Source organism: Sinocyclocheilus rhinocerous, unplaced genomic scaffold (assembly GCF_001515625.1).
Source record: "Sinocyclocheilus rhinocerous isolate Xijiao unplaced genomic scaffold, SAMN03320098_v1.1 scaffold106, whole genome shotgun sequence".
Lineage (NCBI taxonomy): Eukaryota > Metazoa > Chordata > Actinopteri > Cypriniformes > Cyprinidae > Sinocyclocheilus > Sinocyclocheilus rhinocerous.
This window is the reverse complement of record NW_015633181.1, coordinates 59,353-68,495: the sequence shown is the minus strand read 5'-3', so window position 1 is coordinate 68,495 and position 9,143 is coordinate 59,353. Positions and strand designations below refer to the sequence as shown.

The window sequence follows — 9,143 nt, the reverse complement described above, 5'->3', positions numbered from 1 at the left end:
CAAAATGCACAGTGTTATTTTAGTGTTATTTATTAAAGCAATAAGCCCAGTGAAGCCGGGGTTTACAGTGAATTTATAACAGCTAAGGGGGGTCGTTTCGCGTCGTGCCTAACAATGCCCCTTAGCTGTTATAAATTCACTGTAAACCACGGCTTCTTGGGGCTTATTGCTTTAGAATAGAACTGTGGAATCAATATCACATCATCATCATGTCATGAACACAGTTATAGGAGTGTGAATCTTCTCATTAAAACTAATCAAGAACATGGGCTATATTACACCCTAAAACCAAAAGAAATTATATTTAATATAAAGTAGAATAAATTAATTTGTATATAATAAAATTGTATTTATATTATGTAATACAATATCATTTTAAATAAATAAATAAAAAATTAAACCAAGCTTAATTTTCTTCCTACTATTTATTTTTTCCTTTCGTTTTTAGGGTAAAATGTGACCTGGAAATGTTTTCATGAGATCCACCCAACAAGTCAATTGTTACACATACCGGATTTTAGAATCCATGATATCTAACTCGATGTGCATCAAGTGCCGGTTTCCTCCTTTGTTCAGCTTACGGTTAACAGTGACAGGTGCAAGGAAAAGATTCTTTGAATCAAACGGTCTACACAAATCAAATGAATAACAATGCGATCAGATAAAACGCTTTAGTATAACATTTCCGTATATCATTTAAAACATTAGACTCAAGCTAATCCTAAAAAAAGTTATTGACAAAACCGTGAATAAAAAACATTACACAAACTGAAGGTCATTTTACATACTTCTTAACAATAGAAGCAGAAACTTTACTCTCAGCTCAGGAGTGATCTTTTAAAATGCCAATCAGTGTCATAAAATCACTTAGTTGAAAGGGATGAACTCACGGTTTCTGTGTCTGAAAGCTTTTGAGCCGCCCCATCTCTCCGGTGTACACTTGATTCATATTGATGTCATTATGAACCACCAGTTCAAACTGCCGAATGCTGAAAGAACACAGAAAGGATTGGAGATCTCATCCAAGCCAGCATTTAAAGCATTCAAAACACCTATGATGTTTAATAAGATGCAAAAACCTATTCAAAGCAGGACAGGAGAGGTTCTTGTTATGGAAGAACATGATAAATGGATTTGGTTCCTCTACTATGGAGATGAGACAGACACTGTATGTGTTGTGAGGCCACAAAATACCCATCAAATAAACATCACGTTTGAACTAGACAATCGGACACAGCTGGTCTGCTCTTTTAAATTCTACTATTTTGTTGCCTACCAATACAAGACTGTATTGCAGACTGTTTTTAAATGAAAAATTGTGATTTAATTATAAGACAAGCAAATGGAGAATAAAAAAGAAAATATAAAGAATACCTGCTTTCTTCTCCCGTGGCCTCCACTCCAAAGAACTCACATACTGCAGGCCAAAACTGCTCCTTCCAAGAGATAAAATCCTCCTCCAAGCTACAAATGATTTAAGATTAAATAATCAGGACAGGCAATGATTTATCCATTTTATCTGTTTCAATCTGAATCTTTTTATTTACTCACTTGCTGTCGTCATCACCGAGACCCAGGTCAAAGACCCTTTTTCCCCTAAGTTCAGCAAGCCTCTTGTCCGTATACTTGCCTGTGGCATTGAAATGCTCATATGTTTTATTTCCTAAACCAAACACCTAAGAAAATTTGCAAAAAATAAAAATAAAAATCATTCCGTTTCTGCAAGGAGTAAATTAGACACAGAATGGAAAACTTTTCAATCAACACATACAAAACTTTAAAGGCTTAGTATCAACTAAAAACATTCAAATTCTCTTGAAATTTTGAAATGTGCATATTATCTACTATAAGGTTTTACTTTTACATTCAAATCTTCCTCTCCTGTTTAAAAAGAATCATTCAGTGAAACTGAGACACAAAAAACATTACACATTTTATGGAGGAATAAATCTAGAAAAATATACTTTTATTCCAAAATGGTCTGTTTAGTTCAAAGTTTCGGCAAATGGAAATGGAAACTAAACTAAATAATGACTTTTGGAGAACAAAAAATATCTATGATTAAAATTGACTTTAAAGAAAGAAGGCATAAAAGAAAAATCAATAATTTTGACCCATACAATGTCTCTTTGGCTATTGATACAAATATATCCCAGCGACTTAAGACTGGTTTTGTGGTCCAGGGTCACAAATAACACTGTAGACGCACTGCAGTGATGTTTCCAACCACATGTTTTATCACGCTGTCCCACCACAGCCACATAAAAGAATCTGAGAACTCCAGACTGAAACCACAAGGCTTTCATCCAGAATACAGGTCCAACTTAAGGAGTCTGGACACCCATGTCTCCAGAATCAAAGAAACAGAAGATCTAGTAATATGGTTCCATCTGAAAGAGTCCCGCTAAGAGAGAGGTTCTGCTGGGATGGAGCTCTAGCTTTGTTTGGCTAGGCCAGATGTTTCCATTTGTTAAGAGAGAACTGATGAGGATTCCATGGGCCCCTTAACTATGGGACAGCCTCAGGCTCAGGCTTGTTAAGAACTTCACAGACTGCCTAGGAAATAGGTACCACTCCATAAAAAGGCCAGGAATTTTGGAGGTTGCCCATTGATGGAAGGTTGTCCCATGCAATCTCTTGACCTCCATTTACTCACCACAGAAATTAATCACAAAAAGAAACAAATTAGCTTTCTGCACTTTTCTGATGTTGGATTATTACTCACAGCAAAATTGACCCCCTCTAGATCTTCATCAGTCCCTTGCATCCAATCACAGAACTCCTGAGCGTTGTCTGTGGGGCCTCCCTCTCCATAGGTTGCCATGCAGAACACAGCCATGGAATTAGGAATCTCTTTTAGTCTAGACAGCTCGGACTGCGAATGGGAGATTATAATGACAAAAGTCAAAAGTATTGTAAAGTATTCTGTTCTGATCTTGATTAATAGATTTTTAATAGTTCCTGTAATATTAAACAGGAAGCAATAATGGTGAAAGTACCATGTCGTATTCCTCTGGGTCCGTGGCCATGCCTTTCATGCCATAGCGATGGGCATCTTTTGTCAGCCTGTTAGCAAATTCCTCAGCAGTCCCTGTTTGGGATCCGTAGAACACCACAACGTTTCGGTTCTAGAATGGGAAGATATAGAAATCAAACATAATGGAACTTTTTTTTTAATTGTTCAAGGTGGTGAAATTTTCACCAATTATTTCAACTTTTTAGAACTTGACTGAAGTACTACGGTAATAAAATGTTCCTGAAAATCTCACCGTTTTCTTCATTTTCTCAATAAAGCTGGTCTCGCGTATTGGTGGTGGTCTATAAAGAGAAAAAGAAGAAAGCAAGAAAAAAGAGAGAAAGAACATGTGAAAAGGCATGCCAGACCAATTCTTTTGGTAACGAATAGGGGATTGAGCCATTCATTTCTCAGCCTTTTCCACACAGGAGAACTTCCTGAAGTTCACAGCCCTCTGAGAGCACCACAGCATTAGAACACGTCTGCTTTCAGTCATTGTTCAACTAATGAAACCACATGTTTCCATGTTAATTCAACAAAGAACAGAAGGTAGTCTGCTAAGTGCAAAAACCTTACTTGAACATTGTAAGTTTGATACAATAATCTTACAGTTTCTACTCTTTTTAAAATGTTTTTTTTTTTTTTTTACTTTCTATTCATCAAAAATGAACAACTGTTTTTAACATTGATTAAAAAAAATGTTTCTTAAGCATCAAATCAGCATATTAGAATGATTTCTAAAGGATCATATAACACTAAAGACTGGAGTAATGGCTGAGTAATGAAAATTCAGCTTTGCCATCACAGGAATAAACTACATTTAAAATATATTAAAAACAGAAAACAGTAATTTTATATTGTAATAATATTCACAATATTATTGTTTTTACTGCATTTTTTATCAAATTAATGCAGCCCTGGTGAGTAAAAGAGGCTTCTTTCAAAAACATATATCAGGGTAAAAAAAGTATCCCCTTCTCATTGAGAATCAATGCAGCATTCCACAAAATAGTCATGCCTTTGTGCAAATGAAAATTAGAAACTTTTTGCACAACACTCACACAACAATGTGTTGCACTGTTAAGACAATAAGCAATTCCTAAGAGCAAAAGCAATTACACAAATGTCATAAATAGCACCTGAAATATCTATCACAACAGAAGAAACATTGGTTAAACATCCGTCTGTCCCGGACTAACCTCTCTGCAGCGGCCAGTCTGTCCTGAGGCAAAGAGAACATGCATCCCATGACTGGGGAAAAGACCCTGTCCTTTAGGGTTCGGCATACAGAGCACTTTCGTCTCTAAGAGGTTCGGATCAAGCCCTCAGACAGCCTGAGAAAGTCCTTTGGACTGCGTAAAAGATCATTAGGAGGCTCTGTAGAAAACACATCACTCTTCAGCGCAGGAAAAGGGGGTGTGAGGCAGGCGAGGGTCTGAGACGGGCTCCCGTGCACGCTCATTTTCTCATTCTCTCTCTCTCTCTCCTGCCATCTGGCCAGAGCACAGCGGTTGCAAAGCAACAGGAATATACAACATTTCCCATGGATCTCTGCAGCACAATGCTGTTACTGAACCCCCACCCCATCCTAAATGCACACGCACATAGACATGCAAAAAACTTGAATGCTCCTGCCAACGCAAACACAAGGAGTCCATTCCCTCCTTTTCCCAGCCTAATAAAACACAAAAGAGCACTAAAACAAAAGCCAATCTAAATTCCTGGATTTAATTAAGTTTTTAAAACACTTTGCAATGTGTTCACTGCAGACTCCACATAAGAAATGCATTTGATTAAAACAACTAAAAAAGAAAGACTAGTGGAGTTGTTCAAGACTTTGGCAGGATGGCTTGGACTGGCTGCGATCCTTCAATGTGAGTAATGTGAACCAGGAAGCGGAGAGAATTGGAAGAGGTTATCCTTTCCTGCTCGCTAAACATGTCTTCCGGACACTAGAGTTCTCTACTTATACATCATTTCCTCCTGCATTCTTTTCTGCTCTTTATGTATTGCTGTTATTCCTTTTTTAGAAAACCCAGTCAATAAATGGTGAAAAGAGATTTATGTCGGAAGGAAAAGCTATGTTTCTGAAAGTCTGTTATGTTCAGCAAGCCTGCATTTATTTGATCAGAAACACAACAAAACAGTATTATTGTGAATTATTATTACAATTGTTTTCTCCATCATTCTATTTTTGTCATTTATTCCTGTGATGCAAAGCTGCATTTTCAGCAGCTCAAGTTTTCAGTGTCACATGATCCTTCTGAAATCATTCTAATATGCTGATTTGGTGCTCAAAAACACTTATTATTATTATTATTATCAATGTTTTGGTGCTTAATATTTTAGTGGAAATCGTGATACATTTATTGCATGACACTTTGGTGAATAAAAAGTTCAAAAGAACAGCATTTATTTGAAATGGAAACATTTTGTATAATAATGTCTTTACTGTCACTTTTTATTCATTTAATGCATCCTTGCTGAATAAAAGTATTAATAAAAAAAAAAAAACATTTTTGAACAGTACCTTGGTGCTAAAGTCATCAGGCCTTTCATTGTTTTCAAGATTGAATATGTCACAAGTTTAATACACAACACTACAACGGACTAACAAGGATTATGAGGAGCATTCAGGAACAATAACATTCTGTGACTCCATCTGAACAAACAGTGCTCATACAATTCTTCTGTTTATTACATAGATCACTTTAATGTTTGATATCACCAGCTAAGTCACCGATGCGTTTTTTCAGAATTGTGAAAACCGAACAGGAAATTAACTTTTACCAACTTGACATGTATGAAAATATGTGGACAAAGAAGTAGCTGTTGGCACAATGACACATAACCACTGTGTACGTCAAATCTCTGTGACGATACATCGTCGTATCGATATTTTGAACACAGCACTAATATGAACTGTGTCTCAGCTGCTGCAGACCATAATGCTGAGACAGAATGTAATGCACGCATATTCTCTCAATCCCATGATGTCAACACTTTGCAATGTTGGAGCCCATGACCAACTGAACCACAAAGTGCTTTAGGAACGAGCCATGGTGCAGAAATTATGCTTTGTTCGAACAAGGCCAAAGGTCTATGGGGAGAAAAACTATAAACAGGCCATCCAACAAAAAAATTTAACGCAAATTTGAGCCCCATAACACAGTTTCTGCCATGGACTGTAAAGCTCATTTTGTACCTTTATTATTTGCATTTACACTGGTGGTTGAGGAGAGATCCCCCATATGATTGTAAAGTGCTTTGGGTGTACAGCAATACACAATACAGCGCTATATAAATGCCTCATTCATTCACTTTTGTGTGTTTCACAAGACTCTTTCAAGGCTCTGATCAACATTTCAGTTGTGCAGAAAAATTTGTGGGGGTTTAATATTTCCCTCTTGAGGACAAATGAAGGGGGAAGGGGAGTTCAAATGAGGCACTTACACTGCAGGGAATGTCTTCAAATCCAGAACAGGCTCGGAAGAAGCCTTCTTTTCGGAAGAAGAACCAGTAGATAAGCAGTCCTGCGATTAGAGAGAAGACAAAGATGTCCAGAGAGCCGAGGAGAGTCTCCGGAGTCTGATACTCATCGGAGAGGAGCTGGGATTCACTGTCCTCCATTTTCACATAATTCAGTGAGCAGATATGTCTGTAAAAACAGATTGTTTTCATAACTTAGTATTAGTCTACATGTGCTTGAGTCTCCTTGGCTATTGATGCCCAAATAACTTATCTTGTCCAGGCAGGAACCTGTTGGTCTCTACTTTTACTCCTTTGACTTTTATTGGAGTGTTACAGGCACACACACAGACAATTTATATTTACATAATTTATTAATCATATTTAAAATGTAAAAAAGCATATTTTTATGATAAATGGTGTAGATAGACATTATAGATAGATAAAAACTTTTTTTTTTTTTTTTTACATTTTAACTTGCAGTTTGTGGCCATGTAGTTGACGTTGAAAACCCATAGAATTTGTGACTTTTTGTCATGTTGTGCCCTCTTTTGAAAAATCTATGTAATTACATAATGATGACCAGTCACCAGTTACAAAACACCCTTTCTTTTGAAGGACTTTCGTCAATTTCTAATTAATGTAATTTTTCACCAACTCGGTTCCTTAGAAACTTTTATCGCTCGATAACAGCTATGACGAGTTACAAAACAGCCCTCATCTCTTAAAAAGCAGAAGTACTGTTGTACTTTTTTGTACTTTTTGAACATTTAACATGGCTTTGCTTAAATACTTTGACGTACATGTTAATATCGCGTAGCAAAGTTACGTTGTACCATCTCATACTACCACTGTTGAGATATCTTTATAATATTAAAAACCTTGGACCTAACGTTCTGTTGAAAGCACTTGAAGGATATTTCCAATTCCCATTTCTGTTTGACAGGGCTTCCTCAATCAATTCTTGAAAATATTGAAAAAGTCGTTCAGTTTTTCCTAGCATTTGGCTGACTGCACATACCTCTACTCACATGAAGGTGTCATGGTCCTATGATGGTAAAGTCATGTGTTGACATTGTGGAACAATGGCACTGATAGCAAATGATTTCCAGAAAATGTCTTCTAGCTTCTGTTTGAGTTCTCTCGAACAATCATTAACTTGCCCATTCTAATCAACTTTAAATATAGGCCAGAGGTGTTTTACAAATGTGGAAAAAGAAAACATCAACATACTGTTATCGTATTCTGATGTCATGACTTCTTTGGCATATGGTGTGCAAAACATCATGACATTTAGTCCTTTAATAAAATAAAATAAAAATATTAAATATTTTAGGTTTAGGGAAAAGACATTTCATCCCTTATGCTTTGACACATTTACAAAAATCATAACTTAGCCAGGTTGAACCACAAACCGAAAATTTCTTAAGTTGCAGCGCGTTGAGCTCTCTCGGCCACCGTACTCATCTCTTAAAAAGCAGAAGTACTGTTGTACTTTTTTGTACTTTTTGAACATTTAACATGGCTTTGCTTAAATACTTTGACGTACATGGTACATGTTAATATCGCGTAGCAAAGTTACATTGTACCATCTCATACTACCACTGTACTATTCTACATCGCCATCGAATTTTTGTAAGGGCAGACATAGGCGTATATACACCAAATGTTCACTTTTTGTTTATGACTTCACAAAATGATTGACAATACTTCAACAGGAAAGGATATTGTTATAATTCAACAGTTACACAACAAAACACACACTAAAAAACACATACCTCCGGTTAGCTGGAGCAAGACGCACAGCACGCGCTTACGTCACATTGAAACGCCGGGTTGCCAGTCACAAGTTCAAATATCCCTCCCGTATAGTATCCCCCGCTAAGAGCAGGCACAGTTTAACTTTGAACAGATGCTACTTTTTTGCTTTGTTGTAATGTTTAGAATGCGTTAACGTGTTCTTCAAATATTTTTTTTTTATTCTGACGTATTTGTCCACTGCAGCAACTTCTCCCCACTTAGGACTGACCTGTCTGTGAGCGTAGAGTTATTTGGCAATTATATATGCTATGAGTTTAATTCAAGTAAGAAAATAAGAGAATTAAAAAACTGTTATGCTCAAGTAGGTGAATTCTTCACTGGAAATTTTGGTTTAAAATGCAAGTGTATGAGATATCTTTATAATATTAAAAACCTTGGACCTAACGTTCTGTTGAAAGCACTTGAAGGATATTTCCAATTCCCATTTCTGTTTGACAGGGCTTCCTCAATCAATTCTTGAAAATATTGAAAAAGTCGTTCAGTTTTTCCTAGCATTTGGCTGACTGCACATACCTCTACTCACATGAAGGTGTCATGGTCCTATGATGGTAAAGTCATGTGTTGACATTGTGGAACAATGGCACTGATAGCAAATGATTTCCAGAAAATGTCTTCTAGCTTCTGTTTGAGTTCTCTCGAACAATCATTAACTTGCCCATTCTAATCAACTTTAAATATAGGCCAGAGGTGTTTTACAAATGTGGAAAAAGAAAACATCAACATACTGTTATCGTATTCTGATGTCATGACTTCTTTGGCATATGGTGTGCAAAACATCATGACATTTAGTCCTTTAATAAAATAAAATAAAAATATTAAATATTTTAGGTTTAGGGAA

The 9,143-nt window shown here is 36.4% G+C and overlaps 1 pseudogene; it reads right to left on the bottom strand.

Annotated features, from left to right (window-relative positions):
• LOC107743385 (NADPH--cytochrome P450 reductase-like) overlaps nt 1-8,469 on the bottom strand; it is a 12,731-nt pseudogene extending 4,262 nt beyond the window's left edge.
• Between the last annotated feature and the right edge of the window lie 674 nt (nt 8,470-9,143).